Source organism: Bubalus kerabau, chromosome 6, assembly GCF_029407905.1.
Source record: "Bubalus kerabau isolate K-KA32 ecotype Philippines breed swamp buffalo chromosome 6, PCC_UOA_SB_1v2, whole genome shotgun sequence".
In the NCBI taxonomy this organism is placed as follows: Eukaryota; Metazoa; Chordata; class Mammalia; order Artiodactyla; family Bovidae; genus Bubalus; species Bubalus kerabau.
This window is the reverse complement of record NC_073629.1, coordinates 83,068,465-83,077,355: the sequence shown is the minus strand read 5'-3', so window position 1 is coordinate 83,077,355 and position 8,891 is coordinate 83,068,465. Positions and strand designations below refer to the sequence as shown.

The 8,891-nt window shown below is 41.7% G+C and overlaps 1 long non-coding RNA gene across 1 annotated transcript; it reads left to right on the top strand.

The window, feature by feature from the left end:
• Positions 1-5,251: 5,251 nt before the first annotated feature.
• Positions 5,252-8,430, top strand: LOC129656205 (uncharacterized). Its single transcript, XR_008716266.1, has 3 exons — positions 5,252-5,390; positions 6,201-6,251; positions 7,894-8,430. It is a non-coding gene; the product is annotated as an uncharacterized LOC129656205 (long non-coding RNA).
• The last annotated feature ends 461 nt before the right edge of the window (positions 8,431-8,891 follow it).

The window sequence follows — 8,891 nt, the reverse complement described above, 5'->3', positions numbered from 1 at the left end:
TCGTTTAAAGATTTTCTTCTAGGGCTTTCTGCAGTTACTCTGAAATCATTGGTGATGCCCAGATTTTGACCTAAATTTTCCACTCTGAGGGCAGCCCGCTGGCAGTGGCAGAGACTTCCTGAGGTCTCCATGCTGGAGTTGTACAAATATGGAGAGATTCTAAGGATTTTATCAGTTTAGCAGGAAAGACTCAAAGTAGGTTGTGAATGTCAAATAAGGTGATGTAGATGAGAAGCTCAGCTTCTTGGTAAACAGTCAGAGATTTCGACAAATTAATTGTCATTACTAATATTATTTTTTGCTACACCTTTTGTTTCCAGGGGGCAGGATAAGCACAGTGCAAGTCCAAAAGTCTTTCTGAAATTGTTGCTAGCATGCTATATGACCTTGAGCAAGTCTCTTACTGTCTCTGTTCCTCTGTCCTTAGGCTGTCCAGCTACTTTCAGTGGCTGTTTTTTTCAGGGGTCAAATGAAGGGACAGATATGAAAGCTCTTTCAGAAATACAGAGTGCTGTAGGAAAATCAGTAATTATTTTTAATCATTCCTGGGTACCTGCTCTCTGGCCTTTTTAAAGGTGGAAAGTGGACCACTGTGAACAGTCAATAAGCGTAGGGGAACTTCTTGAACCACTGAGGGCAGTTTACAAGGGGGTTGCCAGTGTAAGGGAAAGGATTTAAGGGGGCTTGGGGTCAAGTGGTTTGAAGAACCCAGCAGAGCACCAGGCTGCTTCCACTGATTTAGTTTGGAAGTGGGTGAACTTTGAAATGCAGAACATCATTTCTGCAGAAGGTCATCATATTTCTTGATGATTTATACGGAGAAGGCTGAGACTGTGCTAGGTTCATTTTAGATCCTCTAGTGCCAAGAGAAAATATGCTGATGGAAGAGGATAGTGTCCGGGTGGTTGGTAAAGGCTGCAACTGCCAGAAAAGATGGCAGAATACGGACCTAGTCGATTTCAGTGACGATAATGATGGAATCAGCCATCCTTCTCCGCCCTTTCTGGGAGACTCTGCAGTTTGGAATTTTGTACACAAGACTGCCTCAACTGACTTTTCCTCTTCTTGCTACCAAGCACTTCTCAATACTGTTGGTTCTGGCAGCAGCTGGGAGACAGTATGTGGCTTCCCCTTAGAGAGAAGTCCTGTACATCACCCCTCATCTTAGAGGCCCCCCAGGGAGCACCTCACCCCGCCGCCCCCCAGCTTCAAAAAGTGGTCTGCAGTCTCATTTCAGGGGGAAAAAAATGAAAAAGATGACTGTGGGATACTTTTCAAATATCCCCATAAATTACTTAATGTTTTAAGTGTTCAGAGGCAGTGTCCATTTTCTCAATGACATTCTGTTATTTGTTTAAATAGGTCATTCATGTGGAAGAACGTACTTTTTTTCCTTTTTAACCTACTGATCTTAATGAAAAATTTTTTTTCTTTTCAAGTGGGAAAAAAATGATGCAGATTATATATACAAAAAATCGATGCATATATTTTCATTTTTCATAAGCTGACTCTTATTAAAAGACTGCCGATGATTACAGTGTAGATAAGGTAGAATTCTAGCTGGAGGAGGCTGGGTGACTCAGGAAAACCATAGTGAATGGGAGAGAACTAAGTTCACACATCCAATGGCAGTAAACCTGCTGGACTGAAGGCTCTGGACACATGGGTGGAGTAGAGGCGCCAATGGGTCCTCCCACTGATTGTCCCCTGGGGCACGTTTAACCAGGAGGCTGCTGCATTTGTGATGGTGGAAGAAAGTGTGTGTTTCCTTCCTTTGCATCACGATTCCAACACTCCGCAGAGCACATAATGACGATGTTGGCAACAGTGACGAGAGACAGTACATAATGCTCTGGTGTGATGTCACCAGTCTGTTGGTAATCTTTCTAAATGTTTGCCAGAAAGATATGAGATCTTAGCAACAGAGGTATTTAAAGGTTTGGATAAGTTTGAAACATAGCGATTTTTCAATTTTATAAGCCAACCAATCCGGGAGGCTGTTAGTCTACAAGTGTCTGCCATCTTTCTCAGGGTGTCAGAGAAAATGGAGTGACGGATCACTTTTCGGTGTCACTGCTCGAGACCAGTGACAATCAGTGAAATGATTGTGTCTGCCTCTACACATATCTGTAATTGATTGCCTAAACCCTACGACTCTCTTTCCCAGTTGATATGATGGAACATTGGAGTGAAATCACTCTCGATGAGGAGGAGCCAGGTCCATTTGTTATTTACTCCCCTGCCTGCTTCCTTCTCCCCATCCAGTGCCAATTGTCCCACAAGAGCACATTATGGTAATCAGCCAGAATGTATGTATAGGAATCAATCAAGGTGAGAGCCGTCACAAGAGTTATGACATTACAAAGTCTGTTTGTAACTTTTGATTTATGGAAGATTTTCCATTTTATAAATTGGGAGTGAGGCATGTTGGGATGGCTTAACCCTTGAATTTCCCTACAAAGAAAACATACTAGGTATTAAAGCAAATAGATAATAAGGCATTTTAATTATCCAATGCCTGTAGATAATTGGAGTTCTTGCATGTTTGGCCTGTGACGTTAGATAAATGCTCCCACTCTCTGAATGCATTCCCTATCCTTATTACAAAATAAAATTGGCTCAGTTTCTGGACTGTAAAGACATGCGATAAATTTCCATTAAGGACCAATACCGACACACAATTCTTTCTTCTGCCATGAGCCTGAGAAGCAACAATGCCATAGAAGCGTTCCCAGGGAGCTTTTCCCTGTTCTGACTGTCACTCTCAGCGAGGGTGGCCCAGGGTAAGGACTTCACAGACACCAACTCTCAGGCCCACAAGATGTTTGGCATAACAGTCTCATACCCCTCTAGTTCCTTATGGAATTGCTGAATGCTGGGACAAAGCCAGATTCAAGCTATTTCCCTAGTGCACAAAGTAACGTATAGTGTTTTGTTATTAACAGATACGCTATTTTTTAAAAATGACATTATGGTTTTTGCAATATTTATTTTAATTTTTGAAAATGTATTTATTTGACTGCCGTGGGTCTTAGTTACAACACGTGGGATCTTCGATCTTCAGTTGCGGCAAGTGGGCTCTAGTTCACTAACCTGGGATCGAACCTGGGCCCCCTGCCTGGGGAGCATGGAGTCTTTCTTAGCCGCTGGATCAACAGGGAAGTCCCAATAGATATGCTTTTTGAGGCTCGGCAGCTGTCACAACCCTGGCTTAACCAGGAGACGGAAAACAAAGCGCTGTTGTCAGCTGATCACATTAGAACTGAGACCTTTTATGCTCATGTGGTGCATCACTCATTACAATGGTCTCAGAAAGTATGCTGAGCTGGTACTGACGGTCCCATTTTTCAGAAGTGGAAACAGAGCCAAAAATATGAAATAATTTGTATAAGAGCGTACTCTGGTTAGAAATAGCTCAGGATTAGAAGTTAGGCCTCTTGACTCCAAGTCCAGCACTTTTTCAGTGAACTGAATTTAATTAGTATTAATATGTGGGGCCCTCACACATGCAGGGCACAGTGCTTTCTTCTTGTCCCAGTTTCTGGAGGCCAACCATCCCTCAGTTCACCCAGGGCCCATCCAACTGTGGGTTTCAGGTTTTTTTCACTCTCACTCAGTAGCTCACTGTCCCCCTTCACAGAACCAGCATCTGCATTTCTGTGGCACTAGGGTGAGTCTGCCCCAGCACATCCATTCCTGGTGTGTAAGATATGGTCTTGCCTTTGGAGACCGAGCTCAGGGAAGAAAAATATTTGTCCTGTTCCAAGGTCACTGGGAGGCCCTTCCTTCAATGTGCTTTCTGCTTAGCAATCTTGCCACATTATCTTGTGTTGAACTAAAGTTCTGTTTCTTTTTTTATTAGCACGGTGGACCTATTCTGCTTAAGCTCCCTTTTTGTTCCTAATGTGAATCTTTAAACTAATAAGAATGCAGATCCCAGCAGACTCACTCTCTCTCTTATAATCCATTAGGAACGTAAGATCGCTGTCTCTGGAAAACTTAAAAAACCATTTAAAAACAAAAAGATGAATAAATGAAAATGTTATGAACCTGGAAATGTTAATTAAGCCATTCTCAAGGAACAGGCTTCCCAGCCCAGATTAAAACATCCCATCACTTTTAAGTAGTTAACATCTTTCTCCTTGAAATAAGTCCAAATTAAGGACAAAATCATTATAAAAAGAAATAGTAAAGAGACCAGGAAACGGTGTTAAGAATTTGGCTATCGACTGACATAGTCAAGTTAGAGCAAACCACGAAGGCCAAAGCCATAAAGTGAAGTCTATTTCCAGACATACTGTAGTTCTTGCCAAGCAATCGTCTGGGTACGCTGATGTAGAGTCAGAGGATGCAGAAGCTCACAGATCATCGCGGTCAATCTTTTCACTTTTTTTTAGATTAAGGAACTGAGACCCAGAGAGGGTGAGACAATTTCTTAAAATCATTTAATAGGGTTGAGGCTAGAACCCAAAAGCTAAACTCATAATCTAATGTTCTTTTTCCAGTGTACACTGCTGAGCAAAATGATTTCATAATAATAATAATAATAGTAGTAGTAATAACAACAGTAACTCTTTTAAAGGTACTGAATCTATAACATGGTACCTAGAAGCATGTCTCCCAGACTGTTTTCTTTTCCAGGAAAGAAACAGAGCTGAGCCTTGTGTTTCAGAATATTATTTGGCTAGCAGTCTCAGTCCTCAGAAACACAGACACAAACTGTGACGCAGAGGAAGAAAGACTGAGTCCCCAAAGTAGCTGTAACAAAGCCCGAGCACTGACTGTCATTCACTCAGCCCCGTGGAGGGCCCCTTCAGGCTCTATGCAGTATTATTTATTCCATTTGACATATAATTCCAAGCAGATTTGAAGCAGAAAGCTAGTTGGTAGCAGCCTGACAGCAAGAAGAGGCAGCTGTCATTTCTTACTGATGGCCGTTAGAATTGACAGCTGAGAGCCCAACACTGAAGGAGCAGATAGAGAAACTATGAAACTAGAAATAAGGACTAAAAGTACAGTAATACGGGACCATTTCCTTTGGGGGCAGAAAGCTCTGCAAAAGTGTCTTCTAAGGGCATCTTTGTCCTACTTCAAAGTACATAGAAATAACTCATAATGATAACTTTGTTTCATTGAGCACCTATTATATGTGAGGGATGATGCTCAGTGGGGCTTCCCAGGTGGTGCTGTGGTAAAGAATCTTCCTGCCAATACATAAGACGCAGAAGACCTGGGTTCAATCACTGCGTCGGGAAGATCCTCTGGAGTAGGAAATGGCAACTCACTTCAGTATTTCTGCCTGGAAAATTCCATGGACAGAGGAGCCTGGTGGGCTACAGTCCATGGGATCGCAGAGTCAGACACTACTGAGCACACATGCACACATGCAGGTAAGTATTTCCGTGAATCATTTCTTTCAACCCTGCAAGAGAACTGACATAATCCCTGTTTTATTGATAAGGGGACTGAACTTCAAAAAAAGTCGGTAATCATGCCCAGGAACACAAGACCAAAATTAAAAGACAAAGTGAGGATTTGAACACGAGTGGTCAGACTCTAAAATCTGTATTCTTTCCTTTGCGTTTTTGTGACTTGAATTCATCATTAACACCTGGAGTAAGAAAAGAAAGTGAAACATCATTCATGGTTTTCTCCTCAAAAGGGAATAAGGAGAATGAAATGTATTTTAGAATCTGCCACTATATATTTTTTTCTCTTTTTTAAAACTTATTTATTTTTAATTGAAGGATAATTGCTCTACAATTTTGGTTTGATTTAGAATTTGCCACTATATGCTTTTTTTGCATAGAATATGTTTAAGTCACAATCATCTCTCAATTAACTGGAATCATTGATGAATGAGGTATTAATGAACATACACAACTTTTGCAGAAAATTTGAGCTTTCCTTTAGAGTTCTAACACTAACAAATGCTAACATCTTTATTAAAGTTCTTGTAATATGTATTTACTTCTCTGCAGCATAGCATGGAAACCTCACATGTGGGCTGGGCCCCAGGAGCCATAGACTGGTTTGGGATACAGATCTGTAAACAATTCAATTGTAAAAAGGTGTAAACTAAGTGCAGTGGGAGCTGAGAGGAGGAATTAAGTTTGCCTGGCAGATAAGTTTAAAAAAATCACAATTTTAATGTGGTCCCTGGCAATAAGATGTTTAAAATATTCAGTTTTGTTTTCCAGATGAAAAATAGGCACCTGTCAAAAGTCACTGCAAAACAGTAACCACTCTAGGTGAGCAATGCCTACAATGGTTCAGTGTGAGCTTGTGCAGTCCTTTAACGATTCACCCTTTGACTTCCTGGAGGTGTATGGAATGTGGGCTCTCTTTCTCTAAAAAATATAAGAAGTTGATTGCTAGGTCTTGTGTGGACTTGGGCGGGGCTTGATATTTTTCTGTCATGTATGTACCTCTTTATGTATCTTTATAACAATATTGTGAATAAAATTATTATTATTTTTCCTTTGCTATAGAAAAATGAGGCCTAAGGTAACACAGCTGGCTAGTATCTAAGTCAGAACTGGAAATCAGGTCTTTTGATTATGGATGCAGGCCTCTTGCTAGGATGGGCCGCTGTCTCCTGTATAACTTGTCCTGGTTTAAATGTCTGCTTATTCTTTTCTGCACCTGCTAAATGTAGGATGCAATTTCTGTGCTTGCACTTGTTCCCCACGTGCATCTCAACGTCAGGCGAGCTTGCCACTGTTCAGTTACATTCTATTGGCACTCCCGAAGACCTTCTAATTCATTCATTCAATTAAATACTTTTGAGCATATACTTCATGCCAGGCAGTAGATAGTTTTGAGACACTGGGAAGAGTACCCTGTCCTCAGAAAACTAAGAAGTAACGACAACAAACAGCTTATATTCCAAGAGGAATTCCAGACACAACTAATGTGTATAAAAGGCAGACTGTGGTAAATGTCAGCTTTATCAGAGGAGCAAGCAAAATACTAAGGAAGCACAAAGGAGAGATTGATTTTGACGGGTGAGGCAACAAGATGATGAGGGAATATCTTGAAACACGTCCTGGAGGACATGACATTTCAGTTAGACCTTCACAACTGAGCACTATATTTTGTATTGTTCTAGGTTAGTCAGCCATTGCTGTGATAATGTGATATAACAAACAACCCCCAAATATCAGTGGCTTATAACAGCAAATGTGTATTTCTTGCCTATGTGTCCTTGGAGAAGTTCCCTATAGGTCTGTGGGTCCCTGGGGAAGTTCTGCCTTAAGCTACAGGCGAGGTTCAGGTATACGTGTCTCATTTTGGGACCCAGGTTGAAGGAGCAACAGCTACCTGTTGAAGGTAATGGTGTAGGGAGGTGGCACAAGAAAGGGTTTGTTACCATTGTTTAATCAATATCATGTCCGATTCTTTTGCAAATCCATGGACTGCAGCCTACCAGGCTCCTCTGTCCATGGGATTCTCCAGGCAAGAATACTGGAGTGGGTTGCCATTTCCTTCTCCAGGCAATCTTCCCAACCCAGAGATTGAACCCACGTCTCCTTCATTGGCAGGTGGGTTTTCAACCACTGAGCCACCAGGGAAGCCCCACAAGAGAGGATGTGCTGTGCTGTGCTTAGTCGTTCAGTTGTGTCCGATTCTTTGTGACCCCATGGACTGTAGCCTGCCAGGCTCCTCCGTCCATGGGAATTCTCCAGGCAAGAATACTGGAATGGGTTGCCATGCCTTCTTCCAGAGGATCTTCCCAACCCAGGGATCAAACCCAAGTCTCCCACATTGCAGATGGATTCTCTACCATCTGAGCCACCAAGGAAGCCTAAGAATACTAGAGTGGGTAGCCTAACCCTTCTGCAGGGGATCTTCCCAATCCAGGAATTGCATTGGGATTTCATTGCATTTCAGGTGGATTCTTTACCAGCTGAGCTACCAGGGAATCTCACAAGAGAGGATACCCAGTTCTTAATGGGAGAAACCTGCTATGCCTCCTTAGTCTCTGCTTGGAACTGGAACACTGTCAACTGTCACGTCTACCCACATCCCATTATTCAAAGCAAGTTATGTGGCTAAGCTCAAAATCAACAAAAGGAATAAGAAATATACCTTAGTCCCAGGCAGGTCAGGAAGGGGCAATGAGGGAAGGAAATGTTGTAAATAAATAATGTAATCTACCCTGTGGTCTTACTGTTTGGGGCGGGGGGTTATACTCAATGTGAATACATGATCCTTGAAGGGAAATAAAGCCCTTCTTTCTGTGGAGGTCTTCTCTATTCCCAGGGGAATGTGGGCTGTGTGGGAAGAGGGATGAGGAAGGCAGAGGGGGTCTGGAACATTTTGTGACACCAAGGTGACTCTCACCTGCACAACAGCTACCCCAACAGGAAAGAGCTTTGTTCATCTCTCACTGTGGGCCCTCCAGTGCCTAACCCTGAGAGAGCGCTTGAAGAATGTTTGTTACGTGAATGAATCAATGAAAACTCCAAACTACCATGTTTGCTGCTTTGATCACTCACATCCTAGACAGTGGTTCCATTTTATCGATGGTTGATACATATAAGGCCTCAATCAATAAATACTGATCTATTTGTGTGACATAATTCTCTGCAGTCATTACAAGTGATGTGGTAGAAGAATATTTAATGACTCTCTGTTTTGATAAAATGTCTCTCATATACATTGGAGTGACTTCAATTTTCTTTTTTCACTCATTTTTACTTTCTAAAGTTTCGATAGTAAGCCCATATTTATTTTACATAAAATGCAGTTATTTAAAAAATAAGATTAATATTCAGCATCACATATGAACAGCATATTCTAATTTGAGATACCATCTGGAAAGCACCATTCCTTGGGATGTAACATTTTTATTTTAACCCTTTATGGCAAGATGTTCTAAATAGTGG